Raw genomic sequence first — 20,712 nt, forward strand, 5'->3', positions numbered from 1 at the left:
GATGAAGAACGCACAATCCGCTTGCTGATGCACCCAAAATAATTATAGCAACAAAATTATCAGAAACGGGATTAGAAAGATAAGAGAAGTTCTCTAAATATAGAGAGCAAAATCCTAAAGTACAATTAAAAGGCTAGGACTACAAAGCTACAAATGTGGTGAATGAAAAATAATGGTAGTAACCGATTATACTTGCCAACCACTGGGGCAGATGTTTAACAGGTCTTTCTAAAGTAACCGGTTACAACATTTCTATGAAAAGATATTTGCTTCAAAAGAGACTTTCCATGAAATCTCAAGCTTAATAATGAACTCATACAATTTTCAAATATACTACTTAGTTCAATAATAGCAAGCCCGAGAAACACAGACCAAACATTAAAACATGTATACAATCTTTGTCCAGTGTACCTAAACTAATCACCCTGCAAGTTTCTAAAAGGTGCGCATGGTACACAAACTCTAAAGCTTTAAAAATGCAATTACAAAATGTTCAAAAACTGCTTAATTAGAATACAAAGTATATTTCAGTGCATTACAAAACTGAATGCATCCATTTATACTAGTATCTGTGACATGGATTGTTTTGTAGGGATGAAGTATTATATTTTTCTAAAGAAAGTTTGTTGCCGCTACTGATCAGATAACACATGAAAATTGCCAAGCCAAAGCTTCAGTCACATTATGTTTCCAGTATTCATCATGTGGATTGACGATAGTTAAAATCCAAGCCCACGTCTCTGCGGCCTCTAACAACACAGCCAAACTCTTTAAAGTCTGTAAGGAGCGGGCCACTCCTCGTGCCGTCTCCACCTCTCCTGTTCCCTCCCAGGCCCTCTGCCGATCCCATGCTTCTCACTTCACTACGAAAACTCAGGACATCCTGTCCTCGCTCTCCCCTTCCTCTCCCTCTCTCGACCCCCCCTTTGGCCACCTCTCCCTCTCCTCCTCCTTTCTCCTCTTTCTCTCTGATGACACTCAACGATGTTTCAAAACAAGTCTGATCTATGAAAGTGTCGTCCAAACAGGTGTTCCCCTGCTCCTCTAGAACCATCAAGGACCACATTGACACCCTCGCTCCAGCCTTGGCCGATTTCTGCAATCACTCTTTCGCCACTGGAACCTTCACCTCTCTCATCAAGCACTCCCTTGTTCACCCCTGCCTAAAAAAGCTTTCTGCTGATCCTACCCACGCGGCTAACTATCATCAGATCTCTATCATTCCTTTCCTGGGCAAGGTTCTGGAAAAACTGGCCATATCCCAGTTTACTCTTCACACTGAAAGCGCTGGTTGTCAGCATTATCATCAGTCTGTCTTCAGAGCAGCAAGAGGCATGGAAACTGCTCTCCTGAACACCCATGAAGACTTGCTCTCCAAACTCGACTCCAGGACCCTTCTGTCCTCATCCACCTTGACCTTTCCTCTGCATTCGACACAAGTCAATTACACCATCCTTATCAATCGACTCACTGAGAACCTGGCCATCACGGATCAGGCCCTGGAGTGGCTGGACTCTTTCCTCCTGGACCAACCCTACCAGGTGCAACTTGTGTCCTTTCTCTCCACCACCTCTCTCTCTCTCTACATGTGGTGTTCCCCAGGGCTCCAACCTTCCACCCTGGCTCTTCAATCTCTATGTGGTTCCTTTGGCTCACCTAATCTCTACCATCTGCTCCAACTTTCAGTGTTATGCGGATAACGCGCAACTCTTTCAGGCTCCCTACAACCTCCTCCCCTCTCACGCGTGCGCATTCCTGACTGTCTATCCGCGAATCAGGAGTGGTGCGTTGCTAATTATCGCTGCCTGAATGCCAGTAAGATGGAGATCCTTCTCATCGGGACCCCTGGACCCGCTTTCGCTCTCTCTCGGACCGCCTTCTATGGGCCCTCTTCCTTCTCCTTCTTGGGAGGCAAAAATCTTTGAAGTCATCTTCAACTCCACTCTCTCCTCACATCATGAACCTTCGCAAGAAGGCCTATTAATAGCTGCACCTCCTCAAAAGGTACTCTTCATTTTCTCACTTTCCCCCAGAAGCTCACTGTCTCCAGAGCCCTGGTTCTCTCCAGGTTGGTCTACTTTAACAGCCTCTTTCTCAATTTGCCTTCTACTCTGCGCCCTCTGCAACTAATCCACAACAGGACTGCGAGAATTATCCTTGCCTTCAAGCCCAGGGACCGTATTTCTCCAGCCCTGAAATTTCTTCGGTGGCTGCAAGGATCAAGTCCCTCTGCGTCGTCCACAAGGCTCTCTGGAGCTGGGGACCACACTATGCCCAACACTCTAAGTACCTTTCTTCTCAAGCCTTTTGCTCTGCTGCCTCCAACTCTGAGGTTCAGGCGCTTCTCTAAGCAGAGATGGGGAGCAGATCACTCCCTGCCCATCTCAAACTTGAGCCTGACCACCTGAAGTTCCGGAAGCACCTCAAGACTTTCCCTTTCTCATCTGCTTTCTCTACCTCCCTCCCTGGCTGACCTCCCTCCCTAGCTGTCTGCTGCAATGTCTGGTTGCTTGGATACCCTCAAAATGTCAATGGGTATCAGGCTCCTTTATGAGCAATCTCCCCCACACTGCTTTCGGTCCCGTCGCGCACTAGGGGCTACAACTGTAACCTCTACAGTCGGTCGCCTCCATGCACTTACCCAGAGCCACGCTGCCCTGGCTGCAATTACTCAGAGCAATGCTGCCCTGATCACTCCCTCCCCTTTCCTCTTCCTTGCACGGCTCCAGTCCCCTTCCCCTGCTCCTTGTGCTACCGCTCTTCCACAATCTGAATCACACAAGGCCTAGTAAGATCGTTGTGTCTTCCCTCCGTACCCTCCCTTGTCTTGTCACGCCTAGAAACGTGTACAGGCGCATTATAAATAACTTATCACATCATCTTTAATATAGAGCCCTACATTGCATTGCATTGCATTTTACAACCGTTTCAATGCACTGAACTACAGACCCATTGGCGCAGCATTACGACTCACAAACGATCAATGGAGAGGTAAAATGCTGTGCTTCAGTAACAAATGCTGCGATAATCCCGAAAGTACCAGGCCACACTGGGTGGTAATGTCCGACAGTGTAAATTAACAGGGGCTGAGCATAGAGAGAGTATTGGAGGACTAAGGGCAATTACCATCGGTATGGGCAACCACTTCTGACATTGAGCACCGCCCAGCAGAGGGATTGAGCACCACCCAGCAGAAAGTCCCGGATGCAAATGGTTTATTTTTGTCTGTGTCGTGAGGGTGCAGGGGGAGGAGTTTCAAGGTGACCAGGCAGTTTCCTTTTGCACAAAGAACATAAAGTACAATCAATATAGCTACAAGGAAAATATAAAAGGGAGCTCTGAGAAGAGACCAATGTCTATTTTCTTGGTGGCCAAAGATCGTTGGAGGCTATGAAGATGGCAGCCAACAGGAGGTAAGTGCAAAGATTTTTTATTGAAAATGCAGGAGAGGAACATATGGGCCATTTAAAGTTACTCACTGTAGTGACTAACTTATTCCTATTCCATAATCCCCTTTCCTCCATACTGTATGGGCATCCCTCCTGAGGGACGTCACCAGAACCATCTTTTCTCCAGAAAAAGAGCATTTATGCTTTCAATTTCAGGCGCACCTAACCACACCAGCATAGCCACACCCTGTGGCGCCTGGCCTCTGTCCCCTTTAACATGCCGGACTGCTGACCTACATTTTATTTTGGGGCGGGGGGGGTGGAAGAGGAAGGAGGGTTGTATAGAGGAAAGGGGACTATGGACTAGGAGCAGATTAGTCACTACAGCGAGTAGCTCTTAATGACTCCTACGTCCAGTCTCATTTCCTCCATACTGCATGGGCAATTACATCTGATAAAGCCCTTAGGAAGGAGTGTGAGTAACTGCTTTGCAAATAGGTTGAGGATCACTTGTCTGAAATCAGCATTTGACCTGCCACTACCAACTAAGCAGTAGTGCTTGCAGAAGGCCGATTGGGAAGCCCATGTGGCCGCCTTACTGATGACTTGCCAAGGCACCTGTCTGGTATGCAAAAGCAGCAGCCATAGCCCTCACTGCGTGTGCATGAACATTTGCTGGGCATGGCATCCTCTGAAGCTTGTAAGCCTCCGAAATAGCCTCCACCATCCACCTGGCAATGGAAGCTTTTGATGCTTGAGACCCCGGTAAAGAACATGCTGAACCGTTTCGTCCCGTTTAGGTAGAACTTGATCGCTCTCCTAACGTCCAAGCAATGTAATGCCCTGTCGGATTTCGACTGAAGATGTGGAAAGAAGGTTGGGAGCACAATCTCTTCATTTATATGGAAGAAGAGACTACTTTCGGCAAACATTCTGGGTGTGTCCTCATCACCACCTTGTCTTTGTGGAATATCGTAAAATGCTTTGATGCGACTAGCGCCCGAATTTCACTAATGCGTCTAGCTGAAGTGTGTGAAGCCCACCAATAGCACTGTCTTGAGAGTCACCGACTTAATGTCTGTATTAGCCATGGGCTGAAAAGGCTTGTGCGCCAGTGCTGCCAACAACACATTAAGGTCCCACAACAGATGAGGTTTTCTGACTGGAGGGTGTAGTCTGACTAGCCCCTGCAAATGTCTCTTCACCACAGAGTTGGCAGTGGAGAATGATTAGCCCTCTATGTTCTTGTATGCGCCAACTTGGTCTAGTGTACTGAAAAACTGAGGTAATAGAGAAGGTCCATGATGCATTCCAAGGTTTGGCTCGCCCCTTCGTGCATGCTTTTCCTGACCAGCCTGCCGTTCAAATGTGGACAGATGTGATGACCCCCTGAGCCAGAGCAGCACCGCTGTTTTATTTATCAGCCTTGACAACACGTAAGGGGCAGAGTTGAGACCGAACGGCAGCACTCTATACTGGAAGTGCCACCCCACTACTGTGAACTGCAGGAATTGCCTGTGTGGTTGTCAAATCGAGATGTGCAAATATGCGTCTGGGGTCCAGGGAGCACATCCAATCTCCCTTTGAGAGCCTTCTCGATCTGCCCTGGCATTATCATCTTTAAAGTTTTGAGTGGGAGTTCAGGCTTGGGGAAAGATAGGTCGACAATCACCCTCAGGAAAGCCGGTTTTCTTTTTGGCGATGGTAGAAATCCTGGAATAGTATCTGAAGCAGGGTGTACTTCCTCCACTGCCCTGCTCTGCATAAGTGAAGCAATTTCTGCCAATAGAGCCGATGCGCCTATCTGTAAAAGAGGGGGAAAAATTGGGTGAGGGGAGGTAAACACCCCGGAAACCATCAAAAGTACCTAGGGGTCTCTGAAAAGACACGCCATAGCATTTCATGGAGGGCCAGTCCGCCCCCACTGGGGAGGGAGGTACCTGGACGCAACCCTCATTGCTTCTTGGATTCTGAGGGTTGGACGAGAGGGACTGGAAGAACCCCTTGAGCAAGGTGCGCTGATGCTTGTTCCTTTGCGGATTGGGCGACCTTGTCCGACTGCTTGGTCCTGAAAGCCCCTGAATTCGCTAAAAGCCCGGCCTCTCTCGTCTGACCTGCCTTGCGACTGGCCAAACTGTTTCGACACTGGTTTGGCAAGGATTGCCAGCGATTTCACCTTCTGCAAGATAGTATTTTTCTTATTGAGCTCATCATCCGTGGAGACGTGAAAGAGCTCTGACCCTTTGAACGGGAGATCCAGTATCCTATCCAGGACATCTGTTAAATCTGATGGCATGCAACCATGCTGCTCAGTGCATGTCGGTTGCTACTCAGGTGCCTCTAACCCGCCGTATTGATGTGAGCCACTGCAGACTCAAGCAAATCCTGTGCCACTACGTTGGCCTTAGCCAAGCCTGCTGGGAACGCAGTCTGCCTATTGGGGGCGGGGCGGGATGGAAGGTAAGACAGGAAGTCGGCTATCTCCCTCCAGAACTTTTGGTTGGCAGCGGCTAATATAGCATTAGCATTTGCCTGTCGGAGATGCAGGCCCGAATTCTGGTAGACTTTTTTCCTATAGGCCCCCAAAAGCCGGTCTTCCTTCCCCAGGACGGCTGCCACCGAAGATCCTGATGTCACGGAGGTCTGTTTGGCGTACATGAACGTGTCCGCCGATGGCGCTGCTGAAAGAGCGGCCCCTGCTGCTGTGGTCTGCAGAGCCGCTGTCCTGGACTGGTGTAACGCTCACCTGGTAACCACGGGGATGTCACTCAGCCTGTTCTGACCTCTTACGACCTCAAACCCTTCCCTGGACACTATTCGACTGGAGACTGGGCCTTGTTTTCTTGGATACTGTGCTCTCCATCCTGCTTTCAGCGCAGGGGCGCATTGATTGATATGGGCTCGTTGCTGCCTAGTTACTTCACTGGCAAGAGTCCGACAGGTAAGTATAATGAGTCTTTTGAACAGTTCTCTAACTTCGTTCCTTTCCTTCCTTAGATGAAGGCCGGCGTCCAGGGATGGCGGCGTGCTGCTAAGATGAGTAGCGCTGAATGTGAGTGAGAGCGCGATGGGCAATGCACCCCTTTCGTATTTGTATTGAACCAAGTTCTTTTTCTGTGTCTTTTAGGTGCCGCGATGTTTTCAGCGTGGATGCTGGTTAGGAAGAACAAATGCAGTGAGTAAGCGCGGTATGCGGCGCCTCTAGATGTTTCCACGCTAACCTGGAGTGTCTTTTCCCTCTTGCAGATGGATGAGAAGTTCCGGAGATAGAGTTCCCCCAGAGCGGCTGGGATTCAGGTAAGCATTTGAAGCTCGTACAGTATTTAAAAATAAGCGAAGATTTGCAGAATGCTTACTAATGCCTTTTTTTCTGTTCTTTTCCCTTTTCCTTAGAAAGCGGCGTGCCGGGATGGGAATGACACCGCCAAAGATGCCCGCAAAACAGAAGGAGCGATGAATGATGGGCAGAAGCGCCGCAAGGTAAGGCTGTTCCTAACTGTGTTCTTGCAGGAGCTGAGCGCAGAAGAAAGATGCAGGCCTATTGGAGACCGATCCGAACACGGTGAGTGTCACGCTGCAGGTGCAGAAAACACAAAGCATGTTTCTCAGCCTGGGCGTGGCTTAAATAGTCTCTGGGTATCCCAGGTGTCTCTGGGCTGAACCACACCCAAAAGACTAGACTGCACATGCAGTTCTGGGAACCGAAATATGTGGGGGCATCCATCTTGTCCCCATCAATGCACTACTAGTTCAATTCCCAATGTTATCCTATGGGAGTGAGTGAGTCTGGTGCCAAGTCTGACTCCAACTGGGTCTTTGGAGGGATGGAGAGGCCCTTGAGGGCCATGTAGGTGATCGTGGCCTGGCTCCAGCCTGACATCTTGGAGGGCTGGGGACATGAGGGGCAGGAATCATGACAACTGTGTTTCATCACTCCTGGTGTACTGCAGTACGATGGTCATGATCAGTTATGTAGGGGAGGCATGGTATCACAAGTAGGACACTGACACAATGGGTGCAATTTTTAAAACCTTTATTGAAATTGTTGGTGCTGGAAAAACGTATAGTTTGCCCTAGAACTAAGATGGGAGCAGTCTCGACCATCAAACGATAAACATAACAGTCCTAGTGGAGTCCACCAAATAAAAAATGGCCTATCCTAGCACAAACCTAATGCCTGCCCTATCTCTTGTACAAAAAAGTGTATAAAGGAAAAATGTATGCAAAAGGAAAAATCAGTGTTCAAAAGAATAAATGTGATTGAACTAGCTCTCCTCCCCACATTACACCTCATGGAGTAAGGCTGTCCCTGTAAGCAGGATGATATACACTGGTTCGGCTTTCAACACAAAGAACAAGTTACTTATCTGTAACTTGTTCTCCAGCATGAGTCTGGCATGGATTCACATGCTCATGAATATTCCCAGTCACGCTGGGAATCCTCAGAAAAGAAAAAAATCAGTTTCAGTTTCTGAACGGTCTTACTCCTAACAACCAATCACTGGTCTCTGGGTCACACTGCCCCAAACCAATGACTGCCCTCTACCTAAGCCCCTCCTCTGGCAGCCATCTTCAGATTTGGTAGCACGTAAAGTGGCAGTAGGACCAAGAGAAGAGCCGCAGAGGGGTAGGCGTGAGGGTTTGCACGTGAATCCATGCCAGACCCATTCTGGAGTACAACAGTTACAGGTAAGTAACTTGTTCCTTCTCCAGCATGGGATCTGGTATGGATTCACATGCTCAAGAATAAAGATCCATAGCAATATACACATGTACAACCACGGGAGGTGGCAATGCTCAACATTAAGCATCTCTTACCTCCTTCACCATCAAGCGAACAGGTTGCGCAGCACTGCTTGGCCGACTCTGGATTCCTCCCTGGAATCCCAGTCGACGCAGTAGAATTTTGTGAACGTGTGCGTCGACCTCCACGTAGCAGCCCTGCAGATGTCCAGCAGGGGCACACCATAATGATTGATTTAGCATTTTTCTATACCGCTAAGAACCCTCAGGCATCTGAGCGCTGCTTATTATTACCCACAGTGTGTGGTGCTCATTTATCGACCTCGAAAGGATGACAGGCTGAGTTTGGCCCTGCCGGGTTTCAAACCTGCATCAGCAGGCTCTGCACAGATGTCAAAGCGAGCGCTCTACTTGCTGTACTATCGGACCGGCATAAGGGAAGGCCCTCTCCAGACACCAGACAAGAACGCCGTAGTTGGAGCGATCGCTCTGGTCGAATGGGCTCTCGGACGGCTAGACAATGGGTGATGCAGCGGGAGAGCCACCAGGAAATTTAAGCCTTGGAGAGGGCCTTCCATTGGTTCACAGGGCCAAAGTTCACAAACGGCTGTGATGTCTTCCGAAAACACTGTGCGGTCCACGTAGAACTTCAGCGCTCTAGCCACATCCGGCGAGTGCAAAGTCCTCTTAGCCGGCGGCGGGAAGAAAACAGGTGACACCAAAAACTTGTTGAGATGGAAGTCCGACTGCACTTTGGGCATGAAGGAGGGGTGTGTCCGCAGCACCAACCTCGTCTCGTGGAATGTCAAGGAAGGTGGTTTACAAGAGGGTCTGAATCTCTCCCACTCGTCGTGCGAAGGTGATGGCCACAAGAAACCCTGTCTTCCACGATAAAAACTTCAGCTGTGCCGAGTGCATAGGCTCGAACGGGGGACCCATGAGCCTAGTCAGTACGACATTGAACTCCCACGCCGGGGTCTGAGCCTTCACCAGTGGGAACGTACAGAAAAGTCCTTTAAATAATTCCTTAACCATGTGGTGTGACCACAACAAGGACCACCCCGGAGTTCTGGTGTAGTTGGAAATCGACGCCAGATGAACCTTGATGGAAGCATGGGCCAACCCTGCTTGGCCAGCGACAGCAGATACGGCAGCTCTTGCGGGCCGTAATCCGTAGAGGTTAGTTTCTGTGCATGGCACCCGACGGCGAACCTCTTCCACTGATGGCCGTAGCATTTCAGTGAAGGCGAAGCCCTGGCCTTGGCATACACCACCTTGCAGTCCACCAGGAGATCGTATCCACCAAACTCTAGCGCTGCAGGAGACAGGCCTGCAAGTTCAGCAACCCTGGGTCGTGTTGAAGAATCGCGCCTTCTCCCCTGGCGAGAAGAGCTGCGTCCGCTGGAAGCTTGACTGGAGGGGACTCTGACATGTCCAGAAGGTCCGGTTACCAAATCTGCCTCGGCCACACTGGTGCGACGAGGATCATCCTGCACCGGGACCGTCCGAGTTGACTGATGAGTCGCAAAAGCAACGGCAACAGGGGAAGCGCATAGAGGAACAGGCCGTCCCAAGAGAAGGAGAATGAATCCCCCATACTCCCCAGCTGGGGAAACCTGCTGGCAAACCTCCGGCACTTGGTGTTTATCGCCGTCGCAAACAGATCGATCTGGGGATTGCCCCATCGTCGAGACAGTAGGTCCACTTGATCCTGTCGAAGCTCTCACTCGTGGCAAGAGCGCAGCACCCTGCTGAGTCGGTGACAGTGTTCTTCACTCCTCCCAGATGAAAGGGTACAAGGAACATCCTCTGGGCAACGGCACAGTGCCACAGATCCTGCACTTCCTTGGAGAGGGCCGGGGATCTGGTGCCCCTCTGTTTCCGAATGTAGAACATCGTGGTGGTGCTGTCAGTGAAGACCCGCACCACCTTGCCCTTGAGGGACGGAAGGAATGATCCGAGGGCCCAAAACATAGCCCGGAGCTCCAGGACGTTGATGTGCAACTTCTCCTCCTCCGGTAGCCAAAGGCCTCTTGTGTGTAGATTTCCGGTGTGTGCGACCCATCCCTCTCCTGGCGTGCTGGGGTCTGGATGTCCGTGCCCGGCGCTAGATGCGGGCGGAAGCCCCACCACCGAATGGCTCGACGGAAGGCGATCTTGTCCTCGAAGCTTCTCGGTACTTGGATCCAATGGGCGTCTAGGAAGTCTTACAGCGGACGCATCCGCAGCCTGCACAGTCGAACGAGGTAGATGCATGACATGCTGAGCAGGGACTTGATGGACCTCACCCTGGAAACTTCCATAGGTAACAGCCGATGTACCTTGCCCAGGATGGCCTTTATCCTGTCCTCCGACGGCGAAGCCAGGCACGACACTGTGTTGAGCCTAGATCCCAGAAACCGAGCGTCCAGCGATGGCACCAAGCAGGACTTTGCATAGTTTATCGAGAACCCCAGTTCCGTGAGCAGGCGAACAGTCCTCGCTGTGTGTTCGACGGAGAGTTCCCTTGACTTCGCTCAAATGGGCCAATCGTCCAGGTAGGGGTAGACGTGGACACCCTGCAGGCGCAGCCGTGCTGCCAACAGGCACTTGGTGAAGACCATTGGCGCCGACTTCAGACCGAAAGGAAGGGCCTTGAATTGATAGTGCTGCCCCTGGCCACGAAGCGTAGAAACTTACGGTGCACCCTGTGGATGGGGATGTGAAAATAAGCATTCTTCAGGTCCAGCGACGACAGGAAATCCCCTTCCTCCAGTTGTCCCAGCACGTGCTGAAGGGTGACCATCCAAAACTTCTGGGACTTGATGTATTAGTTGAGGCAGCGGAGATCCAGAATGGGCCGCCAACCGCCAGTCTTCTTTCGGACGAGGAAGTACCACGAGTACACTCCGGAGCCCCGGAGGCTCTTTGGGACGAGTTCCATTGCGCCCTTTTTCTGTATCGCTCGTACCTCTAGAAGCAATTGTGGGACGTGGTTTTCTTGCGTGGCCACTGGTGGAACGCGGGGACACTTGCTTTGGAACTTAAGGGTGTGTCCGTGGGCCAGAGCGTCCAGCACCCACCGGTCGGTGGAGATGGACTTCCACACGGGGTGCTCGTGTGGGGGCCCGACGTCACGGCGGGGGTTCAGTCCTGCTTCGTTGTGGTCGACCCACTTTGGGTGCTTTGGCGACAACGATTTCCTCCGGCTTTGCTGCGGCCCCTGTAGGCTTCCTGGGCCGGGAACGGGATGGTTGGCTGTACGAAGAGAAGTTGCCACCGAATCCTTTGGAGGCACCATGGGACTTGCCTCCGGAGGCCCAAAAGGACGGGCGTCGCTGTTGGAGTGTGCCCAATGCACGAGCCGTCTCGGTGTCTTCCTTGATGACCTGCAGAGATTCGACCACCGTCTTGCCAAACAAGTTGTCCCCCTCGAAAGGCATGTCCAATACCCTTGTCTGGACGGAAATTGGTGGCCTTGAGCCAACCTCGCTGATGAAGGCAAACGCCGTTACCCATCTGGTGGAAGTCGGTGTCGGCGATGTCCGTGGCCACTGTGATGGCATGGTCTGATACCACCTCGCCTTCTTGTAGGATTTCAAGGGCCTCTGCCCTCTTGTCATGCGGAAGGAAGTCCAGGAGAGGGGCGATTTTAAACCAAAGCTCTCTGTCGTAGAGGCCCACGATAGCGAGAGCGTTGGCCACCATAATCGTCGCTGTCGCCTACGAGATGACCCATCGTCCCATGGCGTCTAGCTTCTTTCCCTCGCTGTCCGGTGGGGAAGTGGAAGTCGAGGCCACCGACCCTGCAGATTTCTTTCTGGCCACCGTCGAGACCACCGAGTCCGGGGACGGCAGAGATTTGAGACACTTCGGAGCAGAGACTGTCACCATGTACTTCTTCTCGAACCGGTCTCTCTTTGCCGGGGCCGAGGACGGGTTTTACAGGAGGGACAGTCCTTCGTCCCAATGTCATCCAACAGGGGGATCGAGAGCATGGTTTTCCTCTTGGCCTCTCGGCGCTGATAAAGGAATCCCTCCTTCTTTCGTCTGGGTTCAGTTGAAATAGCTCAGAGGCCCTAGAGATCATGGCGTGGAATGAACCAATCTCGTCGAGTGGAGACGCCCTTGGCACCGGCGTAGGGGATGAAGGTGAAGGATGGCAGGATGGAGGAGGATGGACTCCTTAGGCGGTGGGTCACCTGATGGTCCAGGCGCTGCTGGGTCGCCCGTCGGAGGCACGGGCATCCTTGGAACCTCCTCCACCACCTGACCTCCATCAGTGGGAGGGGTGTGGGGGTCTTGTGGGGGGTGGGAGGGGGAATGGAGGTATCGGCAGGCGGAAGCCCAAGGAAACCACTGTGCGAATACATGGGTCTGTAAACCTTGCCCGCCAGGAACCTGTGGATCTGGACACCACTGTCACGGTTTCTTTCCTTCTGAGGCCAGTGACAGAGGGGGACTGAAAGAACCCCTTGTTGGATGATTTGTGCTGCTTGCACTAGTGCTGGCTGGGTGACTTGTCCGGCTGTATGGACTTGCGCTCCTGAAAGCCGAAGGTACGACCTCTGTTAGAGCGTAGTTGACTCTGGCTATAGGTCTTGGTGGCAGTCTTAGTTAGAATTGACAGGGACTTAGCTGTTTGGGAGCTGTTTTTCTTTTGATCAAGCTCCTCGTCAGTTGTTGAATGAAACAAGTCCCCTCTCGAAGGGCAGGTCGAGGATGCGCTCCTGCATGTTGGGTTAAACTTAATCGCTTTAAGCCAAGCTGTCCTCATGTCGGTGGCCACACAAATAACCCTGCCTGCGGTGTCTATGTGTGCTACTGTCGACTCTGATATCTTGGGCCACCATATTCGCCTCTGCCTGGCTGTGTGCTGGAAGCTCAGGGAGGAAGTCTGCTATCTCCCACCAAAGTCTTTGATTAACACGGCAAGCATGGCATCTGCATTGGCCTGTCGCAGGTGCAGCGTAGCATTGGAATAGATCTTCTTACCATATGCCTACAGGAGCTCTTTTTCCTTTCCTAGGAGGGCTTATGTAGGAGACTATGTGGAAGCTTGAGGGTTAGAATACATAGAGGCTGTCACAATAAAAGAGTAATGATAATGATGTGTTCTTTATATAGCGCCTTAATCCGGGTGCACCGACAAACCAAGAGCATCCCCCTCAGCCTGCCTATACTTGGTGTCTAGGCGCTTATTGGTAGGTTGTGTGTAATGTGGCAAAGGGATACCGGTTCTTGTGGTTCAGCGGATGGTTAGCACCTCTGCCAATACCCTTGCTTCCGGTTTTTCAACCTACAGCTGTGGGATTCCCCAGGTACTCTGACGCCTGTCATGGAAGGCCCTAGCTGAGGAGGTAGTGTCCTGGTCCTAATCGCCGTCCGTGGACCCCTGCTGTGTCCTTCACATCAGGTGCAGCCGGTGGAGTGCTGGGGGGTGCTGTGTGCGGGCAGATGTGGGGCGTCGACAGGCTGCAACAGTGGTTGCGGCAGGGGCTGTGCCAGGAACAGCGTCGCCGTGACTATATGCACTGGGGTAGTGCGGGATCCTGGGCCTGCACAGGTACTGGGGCCATGACGGGAGGTTTAGGCAGTATAGGAGGAAGCATATCTTGAATGACCCCCCCTGTGCATGCTGCCCATTTGTGGCAATCTCAGAATGAGGAATTTTCTGAAGAACTTGCCCTCGCGCACTGGGGAGGAGCCTACTGGCATGGGAGCCGGTTCTTGGACCTGTACCTGTTGCTGTGCTCTCGACGCACCTTGCCTGGCATAACTAGGGTCTGTGAATTGCCCCTGTGCGGATGCAGTTGGGTATGAGGTGGACCAGGTAACTGGTGTTCACCAATCCCGCCTTGATGTGTGCTCAGATCCCTGCGTGTTGGAATGGGAAGGACCTGGAAGCGGTGCCATTTTGTCTGGCCGGGCGGCCATTTTATCCAGTACTGTCACGTGCCTGCTGCGTGACGACTGCTGTACTGGGACCAGCCTCCATCCTGTGTACTGGATTGAGAAGGCCTAGGCACCTGAGGTAGAGCCTGTGTGGATCAGACTTGGGGAAGGAACCCTTGCAGGCCAGACACCTGCTGAATCCCGCCACCGTCTACATGCGTTGGGGAGGAGCGTGGCACCAGAGGACAGTGTACCTTCAACTCTGAGTAATTGCCAATGGAACAAAAAAAGGAAAAAATATCCCAGGGAAGAGCGTGTGGAATTACAAGGTTTCAGGTCGGACCCAGGAGCGCTGGTGAAAATCGGTCCGCTCCTGTCGACGCAGAAATGAGGACTGAGGCGTGGCGCCGGTGGGCGGAATCAGGGGAGCGCATGCTACCAGGGCTGCTCCCCGCGCACATCTAAATTTAAAGGGGAAGACAATTTTTCTGGTGAAAGGTTCCATTTCCTGTCCCTAGCGAGTGACGCCCATACAGTATGGAGGAAAGGGGACGGGATGTAGGAAGTAAGGGAGGATTACCATGCCTCACCATTGGCTGCCTCACCCTCACTCCCCGAAGACCCCTCGCCCAGTTGATCCTCCCACACTGGTCCACACCCGGTGTCTGGATCCAAAGGCGATGGCCGTGCCCTGGCCACCTGAAAGTGATCCCTGGGGACTAGCAGGTGAGACACCCTCTGGTTTCTCTCAGGTATGTGGTGCACCACTGGAATTCAGCAGCCGACTATTCCACATTGGGGGTGAAATCTGGTCTCTAAAGGGCTGATTGCTCCATACCCCTTCCCTGCTGAGTCACTGGCTGCCAAGGCCTGGGTATGACCTTGGGGAGCCTCCTGGTAGGCATTGAGCCCTCAGACTTGCGTCTGGTATTAGGTGTACGTACAGGCATCCCCCTGTGTCCTAGGTCAGGTACTAGAGCTCTCATGCCCCTCAGGACTAGTCCCGCTGTCCGAGCATTTCTGCCCCTGAGCCAATGTCTCGGGAGGACCCGCAGGCCCCTCATTCCTGGGACCGGTAGCTTTTGGGACATCGAGACACTGACTGGTACTAGGGTCGTTAAAAACCCCTCCAGCTCGAAGGATTCACAGGGAAGGCAACCCCCTTACGGAGTGCCTTAGTAAAGAGTTTAGCACTTACCTTGTCTGACTTGCTTCTTCGTCACATAAAGTCCTTAGGATGGTCTGAAGGGGAAACCGTGAAGTTTCCTCCACCGAGCCATCCAATTCTTCAAAGAGTGCATAAAGGAGTGGCACGCCGTGCAGTCTTCTCAACGATGGGCCGTGCCCAAGCACTGGAGGCACAGCGAATGAGGGTCCGATGCAGAGAAAGCAATTGTCGCACACTTGCTAAAGCCCGACAGGGCTGACATGCGCCAGGGGCTCAAGAGGCCGGTAGGAAGATTAAAACAAAATAGCTCTGCGAAAACCAAAAACGGAACTCAAACTTGCGTGAGCTTGAGGAGGAAGGTCCGATCCAGTCAACACAGAAAAGGGGATTGAGGCCAGGATCGGAAAAGGCGGTGCTATGATGACACCCATAGCAGCGCCTACTTGTGCCTGAAATTTAAAGGGGAAATGCTCTTTTTCTGGAGAAGAGAAAGTTCTGGTCCTATCCCTCGGGAAGACGCCAATACAGTACGTGGGAAAAAGCACAGGACGTAGAAGTAAGACAGAGTAATTATAATAATTTGTTTTTTTATATAGCGCTTTAATCGAAAGCGCTTTATACAGGACATATTTACAAACACTACTATTACCACCAAATTGAAATTGGTACTATTTATCGACCTCAGAAGGATGAAAAGGCTGAATTTGAACCTGTGACCTGCAGATCAAACACAGATAACAGCTACAAGAGTTTAACCTGATGAGCAATCTTACGGCAAGTATGGCTTCGAACCGCTTGCTCGGAATGTTATCTTGATCCTAGACTTCAGTGAGCCTTCAGAATAACTGCTGCTCACAAACGTTGGGTGCATATTAATGAAGACAGTCATAAATTAATGGATATATTTGTATTTGAAGCATGTGCAGCAACCAGTCTTTTCATTTGCAATGTACGGTAAAGATGTGTATCACAAAAGGGAGAAAATCACACATGAAGTCAGTGAACCACATTTTATTCATGTGTACTTGGTGCTACTCTGCGCCACACAGGCAGTAGGAGAGCATTCTGGGAATTAACTTGCAAACATGGTATGCACAAAAGAAAATAATGTAGAACAGAGAAATAATCAAATGGCTTATAAGGCTTTAACATTATAATGTATGCAACCTTTGCTATAAAACATTTGAATGCTGAAGGCCTGAGATTGACTATTGTAGGTTACAGCAACATGAAACACATTACTTGCCCGTAACTCTTGTTCTCCAGCATGGGTTTTGCATGGATTCACATGCTCAAATATTTCCCTGGGAATCCTCAGTAAATTTTAAGTAGTTTAACCTTGGGCTATTGAGGAGACAAACCGTTTTTAAGCTCATCAGTGTCACTTTGGGTCACACTGCCCCAGCCAATAAAACTCTTCCTCTAAGCTCCACACCTGGTGGTCGTCGTCAGATCTGGTAGCACACAAGAAGTGCCAAAGAGGGGAAAGGAGAGGGTTTGCATCTGAATCCATGCACCACCCATGCAGGAGAACAAGGGTTGCAGGTAAATAACTTTTTCCTTCTCCAGCATGGGGTCTTGCATAGATTCATATGTTAATTAATACGTTTACACAACAGTACACATACACAACCACGGGAGGTGTCAAGGCTCAGAGAAGCAAAACACCTACCCATGTAACACTGCTTAGCCAATACAGAACTCCTCCCAGGAATCCCAATTGATGCAGTAGAATCGTAGAGCATGCCTGGAGTCAGGTTTACTGGGATATGGCAGCCAGATGTACCTTGATAGGTGCATGTGAAAGGCCTGCCTTGGCCATCGAGAGCAGGTACGAAAGAAACTGAGGTGCTGTGGAGAAATCTTCCATGGTTGGCACCACACTGTAAAGTGCTTCCACTTGTGATTGTAGCAAGCAAGCATAGAGGGGGCCCTAGCTTTTGCTAGAATCTGCTTGCATTCGAGGCAGCGAGTAGTGTCCACAATCTGGAGCTGCAGGAGCAAGGTCGTGAGGCTCAGAGACACTGGGTCGTGGTGTAGGATGGAGAAGGTCTGAGTTTAATATCTGCCTGGGTGATGCTGAAGCAATGAGGATTGTCTTACAGTGGCAACGTTCAAGCATGCTGATCACACGTAGCAACAGCGCTATCAATGGGAATGCGTACAGGAAGAGGCCCTCCCAAGGGAATGAGAAAGCATTTTTAAGACGTCTTGGCTGAGGGTACCTGCTGGCAAACCTCTGACACTTGGTGTTGGTAGCTGTAGCAAAAAGGTCAATTTGAGGGCAGCCCCACTCATTGACAAGACATGTGCCTGCTGAAGCGCCCATTGTGGCAGGACCACAGCTCCCTGCTGACTGAGCGCAGGATGGTGTTTTTTATGCCTGCCAGGTGAAACGTGATGAGGAACATGCGTTGAGCAATGGACCAGCGCCACATATTCTGTGCTTCCAGGGAGAGCGCAGGGGAGTGCGAACCGCACTGTTTACTGATGCAAAACATGGTGGCTGTATTATCCATGAAGACTCGCACCAACTTCCCCTGTAGATGAAAAGCCCTGAGGGCCCATAAGATTGCCCGTAGTTCCAGGGCGTTGATGTGCAACTCAATCTCCTCTGGGAGCCAGAGTCTTCTGGCATTAAGAATGTCCTGTGTGGGCCCCCCAACCATCGAATAAGTTGTCGGTCGTTACTGTCAACCGATAGGCCGGAATCTGAAAGGTAGCATCCTGCGTGAGATGCGGCCGAACTGACCACCATTACAGGGCCTGTCAGAATGCCTGATCGAGGACAGTCTTGTTGTGGCATTTGCCAGTGACTTGCTGCCAACTGGCAGCCAGAAACTCTTGAAGGGGTCTCATCTGCAGTCTGTAAAAGGGAACAAGATGGATGCAGGAGAAAAGCATTCCCAGCAGGGACTTGATGGACCGGACTGATGCAATGGAAGTTGTCGATAGTTTATCGAGAACCCCAGAGAAGTTGGGGATTAGATGGTCTCTGTGGTGTGCTGGATTGCCAGTGCATGCGAGCAGGATCGGATGAGCCAATCGGCCAGGTAAGGATAGACGTAGATTCTTTTGCAGCGCAAATGCGCTTCCGCCGAGGCCAAGCATTTGGTGAAAACTCTCTGGGCCGATTTCTGGCAGAGGAGTAGGGCCTTGAAATGGTAATGGCGCCCCTGAACGACAAAACACAGGAACTTCTGCTGTTTTTGATGAATGGGGCTGTGGAGGTAAGCATCCTCCAAGTCAAGAGTCGCCAGGAAATCTACTTCCCCCCAGCTGGCCGAGCACGTGCTGCGAAGAGACCATCCTCAACTTTTGGGATTGGAGGAACTTGTTGAGGCGTTGCAAGTCTAGTATGGGTCTTCACCCTCCTTGACTGCTTCCTTACCAGAAAGTATCTGGAGTACACTGAAGCCCCTGAGGTGCTGAGGGACAGGTTCTATCACCCCTTTGCGTACCACAGCTTGAATCTCCTTTAGCAGCTGTGCCCTGTGCAGCTCTTATCACGGAACAGGGGGAATGTGAGGGCATTTGTCCTGGAATTCAAGAGCGTGCCCCTGATGAAGGACATTGAGCACCCATTTGTCTGTGGAGATCTTCCAGCACTGGTCGATAAAATGCAATAACCGGCCTCCCACTGAAGTGTAGAATTGGGGGGGTGGATCCTTGGCCAGTTCGTGCCTGCTTCGGTGTCTGCGATGGAGGGCGATGACACTGGGGCATCCCCCCGATAAGCCTCCTTGGTGATGGAGCAGGAGGGCTGACAATAGGGGGCTGGGGGTAGCCTTAGGATGACCTGGAGACCTCCCTTTAGAGAACCGTAAGGACGTCGCTGAAGGGTGCCCAGAGTGCATGCCATCTGTGTGTCAGTCTTAATGGCCTGCAGAGTTTCGTCATTCACCTTTCCAAACAGGGCGCCATCAAACAGCATGTTGATTACCTAGGTCTGCACATCTGCGTGCAAGTTGGTGGCCTTGAGCCAACCCTAGCAGGGGAGGGCCAAACCAATACCCATCTGCCAAAGGGGGTATGAAATGTTAAGGGTGACAGTGATTGCATTGTCAGAAGTCACCAGCCCCTCCTGGAACAGGGCTAGAGCTTCGGCTTTCTTATCATCGTCAGGGAGGAAGTCGAGGCTGGGCCCCGACTCACACCATACCTCCCAGCCGTACCTTTACAGGATGGCGAGGGCGTTGGCGGCTTTGCATGTTGATGCTGCTGTAGTAATGATGCACTTTCCTGTACATCTAGCTTTTTCCCCTCCTAGTCTGGAGTTACCAAAGACTTAGACAAGGGGTTGGACGACCTCTTCCTAGCGGCAACCGAGACCACTGCGTCTGGCGAGGGCTGGGACCTGAGGCAGTAATGGGGTTTTCATGACAGTCTGGCCATCCTCCCATATGTCATCCAACAGGGGAACCGAGATGATGGTCTTCTTGGAGGACTAGCAACTTTCAAAAAGGAAACCTGGTCTTTTCTTTTCCTCCGATACTAGTTTGAACAGCTTGGCAGCTTTAGATAGAGTGGAATTAACTGATCTCGTCCGGCGAAGAGGCCCTGGAGGGTGTATCGACATCAGGGGCTTCCCCGTCCTTGGGAACAATCATTGAACTCATCTGTGTGTGTGTACCGGTTGTGATGGCGTCCGTCTGAGCCGTTTTGTCCGCCACATGGAGATGGAGTCAGCTGAGCCAGACAAGGACTCGGAGGGCTCCTTGCCGAAACAGGAACGGGAGCAGTGGGCAGTCGCTGCTGGATTTCAGCCACCGGTATGTGCAATGTGGTCAAGATGTCCAAGGACATGTTGCTTGGTGCAGGAGCAAGTTCAGGGGCCGGACCTGGGAACCTTGGAGGGCTAAACGGCTGGGAAGGCCGGCGAGACGGTGACCCCTGATGAGACATTTGCAGAATGGGGTCGGGTTACCCTTGGCCCCCTTCCTGGTATGAGTAAAGAAAACTGGCAGGTGATCTTCAGAACTGGTGTATATTGCTGGATACCTCCTGGGGGATCCAAGAGGTGCAGAGTAAAGAGTGGTGCAGCCTTGGTCAGTCTAGTTAGGAATTCGCAAGCTGAAAGCATGTCTCTCACCAAACCAGAGTCCTTAGGACAAGAGGTGACGACTTGAGCAGGAAGAGCAGGAAAAGGCACCGCCTTTGACAGGGCCGTCGTCAGAACCGCTGAAGGTTGACTAGGCGACAAGAAAACCCTTGGCGTGGTAACCGTCACAGTGGTAAAAGAAACTGTTGTGTAACGCTCACCTGATTCTCGCAGAGGCGCCGGTCTTGACTGGGCGACTACCGTATCTTCAAAGGTGATGTGCAGCACCCGGTTGGCTCTTTGGGCTGGACCTCTGTGCCCTGTATGCCTGACGTGCAGAGAAGATGTCTGCAGATAGAAAATACGGGGTTAATGAACTGGGGTTATTGGGGTGTCCCTACCTCTTTCCTCTTCTCCTCTCCTGTAGACCCCCACAGGTTAACGCTCTCACCTTAGGTAAGTGAATGCCGAGCTCTCCATCTGCCTCGGGGCAGGGT

At 51.5% G+C, this 20,712-nt stretch overlaps 1 protein-coding gene across 4 annotated transcripts in view; it reads right to left on the reverse strand.

Moving 5' to 3' along the window:
* The window catches only part of CUX1 (cut like homeobox 1), a 2,307,153-nt gene that overhangs the window by 1,125,165 nt on the left and 1,161,276 nt on the right, over positions 1–20,712 (reverse strand). The window lies entirely within an intron of this gene.

This window comes from Ambystoma mexicanum, chromosome 9, assembly GCF_040938575.1.
Source record: "Ambystoma mexicanum isolate Mex_15411 chromosome 9, UKY_AmexF1_1, whole genome shotgun sequence".
Taxonomy (NCBI): Eukaryota; Metazoa; Chordata; class Amphibia; order Caudata; family Ambystomatidae; genus Ambystoma; species Ambystoma mexicanum.